A 9006-nucleotide genomic window follows, 5' to 3' on the forward strand; every position below is an offset into this window, starting at 1 on the left:
CCCCTTTTTAGATGATACCAGTGTATAAAGACAGCACAGGGTTGACACTATGCAGAACACGTAGGAAATATGCACAGAAAATTGTTTTGCTGAATAGCATGGAAGATATTTTCATTTTCCTGCATCCCTTCCTACTTTTGCTGTCAGGAGAGGCTGAGCCTGCCCTAATTCAAATACAAATAAGCTCATCCCATAGCTTTTTCTTAGCTAAATCTCACAGTAAGCACAATGGTTGTCTGTCTCTGTCGCATAGCTATGATGGTCTCCTGGGAAGGCTGGAGGAGACGTTTCTTATTTCTGTTGACCTTGCCACCCTCACCAGTGCATGAGCAACTTGCAGAGGCCAGACTACCATAACTAATATATTTCTCCACCCAGGTATGGTACCATACTGAAAACAGTAACAAGATGCTAGCCTAACAGTACTGAGGAAAATCCCAGTGGAGTGGGAACACTGCTTCTGAGTTTCTGAGTTACAAATGGCCACTTTTTGTGCAGGAACATTATTTTCAGATGAGCTACAAACGGCTGTTTTTTGAGCAAGAACATTGCTTTCAGTTGAGTTCCAAGTAGTCGTTTTTTGTCTCAGGAAAGAGAAATATTGGCCATTTTCTTTTAAGTTGCTGAATTGGTCTGCACTGCAAATACCTAACCAGCCAATAGTTTTTTTCTCTTCTTAACGCTCCTTCTTTAGTAGTCATTTATCTTTTAGATCACGAGGAGAGTGCGAGGAATTCAGCTTAGCTTCAAAGCCCTCCATATCATGGATCTTGCTCTTTTCCAGTACTGTAACCTCAGGCTTTCGGTCAGTTGTGGTGTCTGAAGCATGACGAGTGCAGGCAGTCCTCCTGCCCATCTCTGGCTCTTCACATGAGTATTTCAGCGGTTGTCTTCTGCTGTTGTCTCTGAATCCCTGAAGGCAACATGCTCAGCTGGGGTGTCCCCGAGTTATGGCATGCAGTGTTGCAGTATATGCCTTGATTTCTATTAACAGGCTAAGAGCAGAAGTCCTTTCCTGCATCCAGCTTTGTGGGCTGGAGGCTCCACCTTTTCTCCACTGTGCACCAGCAGGCTGGGACGAGCCCTTACTGCCTTGCTGGCAGAGAGGATCACGCATATGCTTTGGGTTGAGCTGGCTGGGTCGGCGGGTTAGCTCACCCACGCCTGCCCCACGGTCTGTGCAAGCTCAGCCGTTTATGTCTGCGTTGCTTCCAGGATCCTTTCCAGTGGCAGAGCCGCTCGGGCCAAGGCAGTGTGGGGTTAAATGTGCGTTTTGGGAGGTAGGTGTAGGAGGCAGCAGAAAACCATTCAATCAGCAAAGTTGCTTGCAAGGGGAGGGTCTGACCAGAATTATTGGGAGCATTAGAAAATGTCTGCCATTGCTAAGTTTTCCTTTTTTTGTTTGTTTGTGTAAGGTAAAGGACTGCCATGGCTTCAGCCTGTGTTTTAATTCAGAGAACTGAGAGAAAGCCAAGCCCCAATGTGGTTTCCCAGGTCTCCTAAGCATGCTGTTTGGTGTCTGGCCAAAAAGCTCAGGTACTGCCAAACTCTTGTTCATAGGAGGGAAAAAGCACGAACATCCCATATCCTGTTCGTATTGGAAGAGGCAAATAGTATTAAAATTAAATTTATTGTTATTATTAAAAGCAAATATTTAACGTATGAAAGGATAGATGGGAATATGTTTTTCTGTGTGGTGTGGCTGTAGTTAATTTTTGTACCGCGAGAGGGAAGTGTTTGCCCAGAAAATGAAGGTGCAGTGTTGAGGGACAGCTTGGCCTGTGCTTGGGCGGCTGGCGCCGATGCTGCTCCGCTAACGGGGAGCTGCGGGAACCCCGCCAGCCCAGAGTTTGTCACTTCATCTATAATTGAAACCATTGTTTGCCTAAAAAATGCGGGATATGTCAGAGCCATGCCAATTCACTTCAAATCACGGGGAAAGCGGCTTCATAACATTGAAAACAGGCTCTACATGATTTGTCGTTTTGAATGAGTCACCTGCATATATTATGAAAATATTATCCGTTCAGGCTTGGAAGAAAGTTTGCTTGGCTTTTACAAGGCTTTTTTGCTCTTTCTCATCTCTATTTTGAGAAATTAAACCATATTATCAGCTGAGTAAAGGGCCATTCTAAATAAATAATTTGAGATTATTCTAGCCCCCACCTCTTGCTGTATGAAAGAAAAACAAAGAGCTCTCCGAATAGGTTAAAAAAAAAGCTTTTAAACTTTTACAAAGATAGTAGAAAGCCAATTACAAGTGTCCTAAGGAGATACTGCCAAAGTAAATGGAGTCTTTTTTAGGATACAAATATTCCTTAAGCCAAGGCTGATGTTGTACGCGAACAGAGAGTAGGACTGCCAGCATACTGAAAAGCAGTACAATATAATTGTTAGTGAGTACAGCATAGAAAAAGACATTTTTTTCCTGGGGGAGGAACAGATAAAGAGGAAGAACAATGTTGCCCCTGTGATTTAATAGCATTGTATAGCCACCTCTTGTTTGATATTCCATTTTTCCTCTGTTTAGAACATTGTGTGTTACTTTCCTCTAGATCTCATGCAGATGGGGGGATCGATGCTGAGCTGTTAGTGCTCATGTTGGGATATTGACAAATGAGTCTAGCAAGCTGGCTGCAGTGACTGAAGATGTTAGCACCCCAGCAGTTGCTGTGCACCCCTGGCAGAGATTAATATTTCCACAGCAATGTCAGCAGCCTGTCACTTCTGCTTGCCACTTGGTGTTGCCACAGTGCAAAATCTGACAACGTTGCTTAAAGCCATCTTCATCAACTATTTAAGCAAAGATGCCAAACTGTGCACTGGACTGGCAGACAAAAATTGCTCTCTGTTTTGGGGATCAGAAAGTCAGTCAGAGGAGTAGTGCTGTGTATCTGTAAGGCAGTAATAAATTAAAATGCTGTCGCAGAAACACCGGACAGATAGCGATATGTTTCAAAAGTCAATTTTCTTTAGTGATATCAAAATATAACGGTCAAATTGAACAGGAATGTTATGTTGTATTGTGATGTGGCAGCCAGATTGGACAGGAATATTAGGTCATAGATGCTGCAACAAACATAACTTATTTACAGGTTCAGGATGTCAGTTGGGAACTATCACTGCGCGAAATATAACCAGATCTAAACTTAGATTGATGACTCAAAATGCGCACTCACTCACCAATAAGACGAGGCACTCAACCCCAGGGACTTTCCTCAGATGGCGTCCCGATCTAAGGGGAGAGTCTCCGACTGCAGACCTGCTGCTCCAAGGAAGACTGACTCAAAGGGGCCTTCCAGTGGGCTCCATTTATACCCTAAGTTGAATGAGGGCTCGTGGTCATATATGGTCAGCGGCCTGGAAACTTCTCCTAACGGAGGCATTTCACTGGTTGAGGTGTTTCTGGCGGGCTCGGGTAGCTGGGGTACGTGACTTGGGGCACTCTGTATACGTGACTCCAGTCACCGCATCCCCTCGTGCCATGCCGTTAGATCAACTATGGGGGTGAACGTACCTGTCACAAATGCCACAACTGTTCTTGATGTGAAGAGGAGTCAGTGCCCTAAATTAGCTAGCAATATGTTAGAAAAGTACAGCATCAATTAGGCTGTGTCTTCTAGTATGTGCTAGGTGGGAAGCTAAAGGGGGAACAAATGAGTTAATACTACTTTCTTTAAAACTATTGTAAGGAAAATCAGTTTTCAGCCCAGATTTAAACACTATCACCACCTGAAAGCCCAGACGGATGAAAGCAATTAACAAAAACAAGATCTCAGAACATCTCTGTGCTCAGAGGGCTGTTGATAGAAGAGAGATCGTATTACCTTATGTCAATAGGTTGTATAGTTTGAATTAAAAAAAACTTCACCTAAACCAGATGCTATCTTTCCAAATAAAATCCTATTCCAAGACCAAATTGACTTTCCATTTTAACTTCTGCTATCATTCCTACAGAAGGGTATACTTGGAGCCTCCGAAGCCTCCCATCTCTAACTGCACTAGCGCTTGGTGCTTCATTCTCCCTCCTTCGTTGCCCTCCCTTATGCTCAAGAGCTCTTCTTTTCAACCCTCTTCCTCCCTGGAGAAGGTTGCACAACATTCAGCGTAGAAGGACTGGCATGAGAGGTGAATAAATTGCCTTATTAGCCTAGTTTAAGTAGCTTACCTGTTATTTCCAAACCAGTCATGGGAAGTTGTACAAGATACTTTCATCTTTTAAACAATTATGAATACAAACTGTAATACCTTTGGTACTTAATTTTTAGGTGGCATCCCGCCAGCCACTTTAGTTTGTTACTGACTGTGAGATACAATTAATAATGTGTGGACTGATGAAGGAGAAACTAGATTAACACAAAAAAATAGCCCCTCAGGAAAATTTCAATTACATTTAAAAAAAGTGTATAACAAAGAATCTTTCTACCTTTTGTTAGTATGTTACACTTTTCACTAGAGCGTACATATAACTTTTATGTTTGTTAAATCTCATGATGACGTTCTGCTGCATTTAATACTTTCTGGGTTTCTTCTTGATTTCCTGAATAAATTGCTGGGGAATATATACCATATGATCCCATTCTGACATGCCAGTTACAGCAGAAATGTTTCACCAATATATTTTGGTGGCATTTTTCAAATAACTTGGTAAGGGTCCCTAGAAAGGGTTCATTTACCTGGATTCACCTAGAAGACTGTTTCACATGTGAATCTGAGAATGACTGATTTTTCTACTCCTCATCTTTCATCTGGGACATAGGACTTACTAGCATAGTTGTCCTAGGACACTGCCACTCTGCATATAGATGGAAATATGGTCACAAATGGTAATGGGTCTCACCCACTAATGACTTTAATGATCGAGACCAGGGTTTTGACCTTAGAGTAGAATAAAAATGGGAGTCAGTGGAAGCTGAGAGCATGGAGTAAGCTCTTGCAGCATGCTAAAGACACTTACGGGCTGATTCTGCCCAAACTAGAATCCATTGTCTCCATCTACATTGAGCCAAACAAACTGTACTATTCTAACAAGAGATGATGATCAGACAACGTACTGCAGCTAGATACCTGCAATGGCCCAAAACCCGGGAGCTGAATGACTCCCTTTTTCATCATTGATTCTACATGGTGATCTAGGAAAAAGGACTATTTTTTTGGCCTGTGTCTAAAACTTTGCACTATTTCTATACGTTTTATTGTTGTCATCATAATTATCAACGTACACAACTTTTGTTCAAAAATATCAATATTCTACAGAAATAAAAGTCCATGACGTTTTCAAATAGTATTATTTGCTACCTTTAAATGTCTCTTTTGTATTTGGCTAATTTATCATCATAATCTGAGTGTCCTGAGTATCAGTTTGCGAAAGTGGTTACCATATACAGTTTGTTTTATCCCAATGCAGAGAACATGTGTCATTTTTGTTGCCAAAAGAATTTACTAAAATTCATATCTCTGTGCCACTAATGCTACGGAAATCTGGCTTTTTTCAAAAGCAAGGTGTCACACATCTGGCTGCTATTCGCAATAATCATGCTATCAACAGCTCTTTCCCTCAGTTAGTAATATTTTTTGGATTATAACCTAATAACACGACTGTGAATTCAGCAGAGAACTTGGATTAGTTGGACATTTCTTAGCTAGAATTTCCTTGCAGCATACCTCTCATTTTGAGCATACTCTGATATGGAACCCCTTTAATTTTATTCATGACTGCTTTATAATATCGGGCTTAGTTATTAAAGAATGCAGGAAGGCATTTTCTGGACCACATACCTATGTTTCTATACCACAAGTGCCTGGGGTTACTTCTTTACTTTCACATCTGCCATTGGTATGAGTTCTGAAGTATGCTGTTGTTTTGTGATTATGCTGCTGAAAAATGATACCATTTTTGCAGATTCAGTTCCTGTAGATTGCACTACTGGAGCTCATTCCTTCCTCCTTGTCATCCTCTTTTTGACCTTCCTTGTCAATATTCAGGTAAAATACGGCTCTGCCCCAAAGAACTTGAACTCTAGTTCAAACATACACATTAAAAAAATACAAAAGCCGGTGGCAGAGGTAGGCGACTAATGCCAATCGTAAGCTTTTGCAAATGAGCTTTTCTTTGGGGATGAATTCGAAGTGAGAGAACAAAGCCGTTCAGCACTCCAGGCTTGGGGTCGGATGGAAGAAGACAGGAAAGTGAGAATCCCAGAAAGACATTGGTGAAGAGAGCAGGAGTCAGTAAGATGTAGGAAGGAGGCAGAGTCACAGCCATGAAGACCTGGAGTATGAGCTTGGCCTCAATGGAGAGGGAGAGAAGGAACCCTTGGGGAATAAAAGAGAAGCTAAAGGCAGGGAGAGCCCATCTTAGCTCATTCAGCCTGCTTTGCCCTGAAGTGGAAGAAATCCACCATGCTGCAAATGTTTATCCTTTGGCTGCCCAATAGCTCTGTGTGGGGGCTTGGTTAATGAGGAAATGATCCTGAACCGGTGTTTAGTCCCGTCCAAATAACCTCTTACTGTCACATGCATAGGCAAGAGGAAAAGAAGGAATCAACTCTTGTAGTTCAAGCTACAGAAATACAATCTGGAAAAGCCCTGCTGAGGCTGTGTAGCAGGAATTCATCCAACATCTCCCTAGACCAAAGCAAACTATCTGGGCGAAGTCTTTAGATCAGAAGTTGTTGCTCTGTCAGCTGCTGCTTCTCTCCTGTACTTCAGCACAGGACACAGTTTAGGAGAAGGGATCCTCTAGCTTAGGTGCTGCATCATCACTATGTGCCGCTCTCATGTGTTGGTTTTCCTCAGCAAAGAATGAAGAAAAGAAAGAATGGAAAAACATTATTTTAAAAACTGTAGTGGAATTCAGTTAAATATGTTAAAATAGTAAGGTCTACAGCTAACAATTTTATTAAGATACACAAAAAACCCCCATAGAGAGGGCCAGAAGGGGAATTAGCAAACAGTGTGTGTCACATCTCCCGGCTCACTTCACGAGTATGTCCCTTTCTACTTTATCTGTTTTTTTATATTGTAAAAAACCTAACGTCTCCATGCCCAAATGGAGGTTTGTAAAGTATCTTGCACTTTGTGGACCTGTGTTTCACCTCAGCCTGCTGCTCTCCAAATGTCATTCTAGATCGTCTGTGCATGGGGGTCTCATGTCACCCTCTCAGACGGATTGTGGCTGGAAACTGCCAGCTTACAGCAACTGATGACATTCTTTAAGAGCCAGCTGAAGACAAAGTGGAAAATCCAGCTGTGCCCATGTGTAAATTCTAACTAAGGCATGTGTCATTGATAAACTTTGCTATCGGGGCTCTCTGTTATACTTTATTTATATCAACTTAAAGCCTGAAAGAATGTCGCTTTGGCTGCCTTTCAAAACATGAAAGCTGAGCATATGTGGATTCATTGAAAGGGAAATTAGTGACTCTTACTGCTTTAGAGAATCCAATCACTTTAAAATCCCTGCAACATCAATATGCCTCCCCATGAAATAAATGCCCCAGAGGATTTCTTGTTTTGAACATTGTCTTAATGCAACTGTCTATCTAAGTACTAAAGCACAGTTCACCTACTGAAGTATGGAAAAGCATCTGGAAGTGTAGCTTGTTCAATCAAAACGTCTGAACAGACTTGGAATCAGCACAGTGTTTACATTTTTGTCAGTTATGTCCAAGTCCTTGCTGCTAGTAGAAGCCGTCTTCTTCCAGGCAGCCTCACATGTCATACAGTACTGGAAAAAGCTCATGAAGAGACCCACCGTCCTTTAACACTGCAATTAGTAGCAAACCTAAAGCTGTTTACTCTTGCTCTCACATGCATATGCATCCACACATTATTTCCTTAGCTTCGCCAAGGTGAGCTGTTTCTCGAGGTGTAAGAAGACAGTACAGGCCCAGAAGATCTAGTGGTGCCCACTATGGTGATGCATCCCAACTCCTTTCCAAGGGCTCCTCATACTCCTTATGACCATGACATACGGCAAGCAGGTTGCTGGGACTCTGTTATGGAAAGTCTTCCCCAGCCTCCCAGCAGGTGAATCAGGCTAAGTGAAGACAAATGATCAAAGAGAACGCTAACCCCCACAGTGGCAAAATGGCTTTGGTTGAGAGCAGAGCTCTCTTTGGCTCTGAGACTGCTCGAAAGATTTCACTAGTCATCACTGGGGAGAGTGGCAAACAGGCTGTTTTCCTCTGGGGACCCTCCTAGATGCAGAGCCTTGAAGCTAGGCTCTTGAGCATCACTCCTACAAAAGATGTGGGAATGGCAGGCTCAGACGCATTGAGAGGAAAGGTGAGGGGTAAAAGACCTACTACTTTGTATTCACTTGTGTATCTCATAGCTAGCTGTGTTCCTTCAGTAAGGCCCAGATCCTGGTCATCTGTGGAGCCTAGGTGAGGAGCATAGCCTTCCTGAGCACCTCTTCTGATAAAACCAAGGATGATTCAGGTTTTAGGTAGGATGAGTGATGCTGTGGTGGTGTGTTGTCCTTACAGAGAGCCTAGGGCAAGTAGGCTTCTCTCTTAGGCACTCAGTTAAGTACCATATATTAGGCGGGATGGATCTATATGACAGAAATAACTTCATGATCTCCCCTATTTCTCTTGTGCCGTGTTCCTAACTGGCAAGTGGAGCAGGCCAGCAGACTAGCAGGACGATTTTCATTCATTGCACACACCCACCCTTCCTTCAGGCTGCAGCCTAGGAATAATGGCTAAATTGACTTGCTCAAGATAATCTCAGATCTGTGGCTTTTCCAGATGGCTGCTTGCTTTAGATTCTTCTTACAAAACTAAAGAAAAATCTGATCAGCCTCCTCACTTTTTCTGGGACTTGGTCATGGTCTTGAGACAGAGAATTTCTTATGAAAACTGATAGCAAACTGCATGTATCGAGACATATATCTAGCACCGTAGTACCTGGAGCGTCGCTGTGATTCCTCTCCTTGGTTAGGTGGTTCCCCAAACTCTCTCACAAGTTTGGATTCTTTGTGTATTCATGAGTGTATTA

The sequence above is a fragment of the Gymnogyps californianus genome, chromosome 2, assembly GCF_018139145.2.
Source record: "Gymnogyps californianus isolate 813 chromosome 2, ASM1813914v2, whole genome shotgun sequence".
Classification (NCBI taxonomy): Eukaryota; Metazoa; Chordata; class Aves; order Accipitriformes; family Cathartidae; genus Gymnogyps; species Gymnogyps californianus.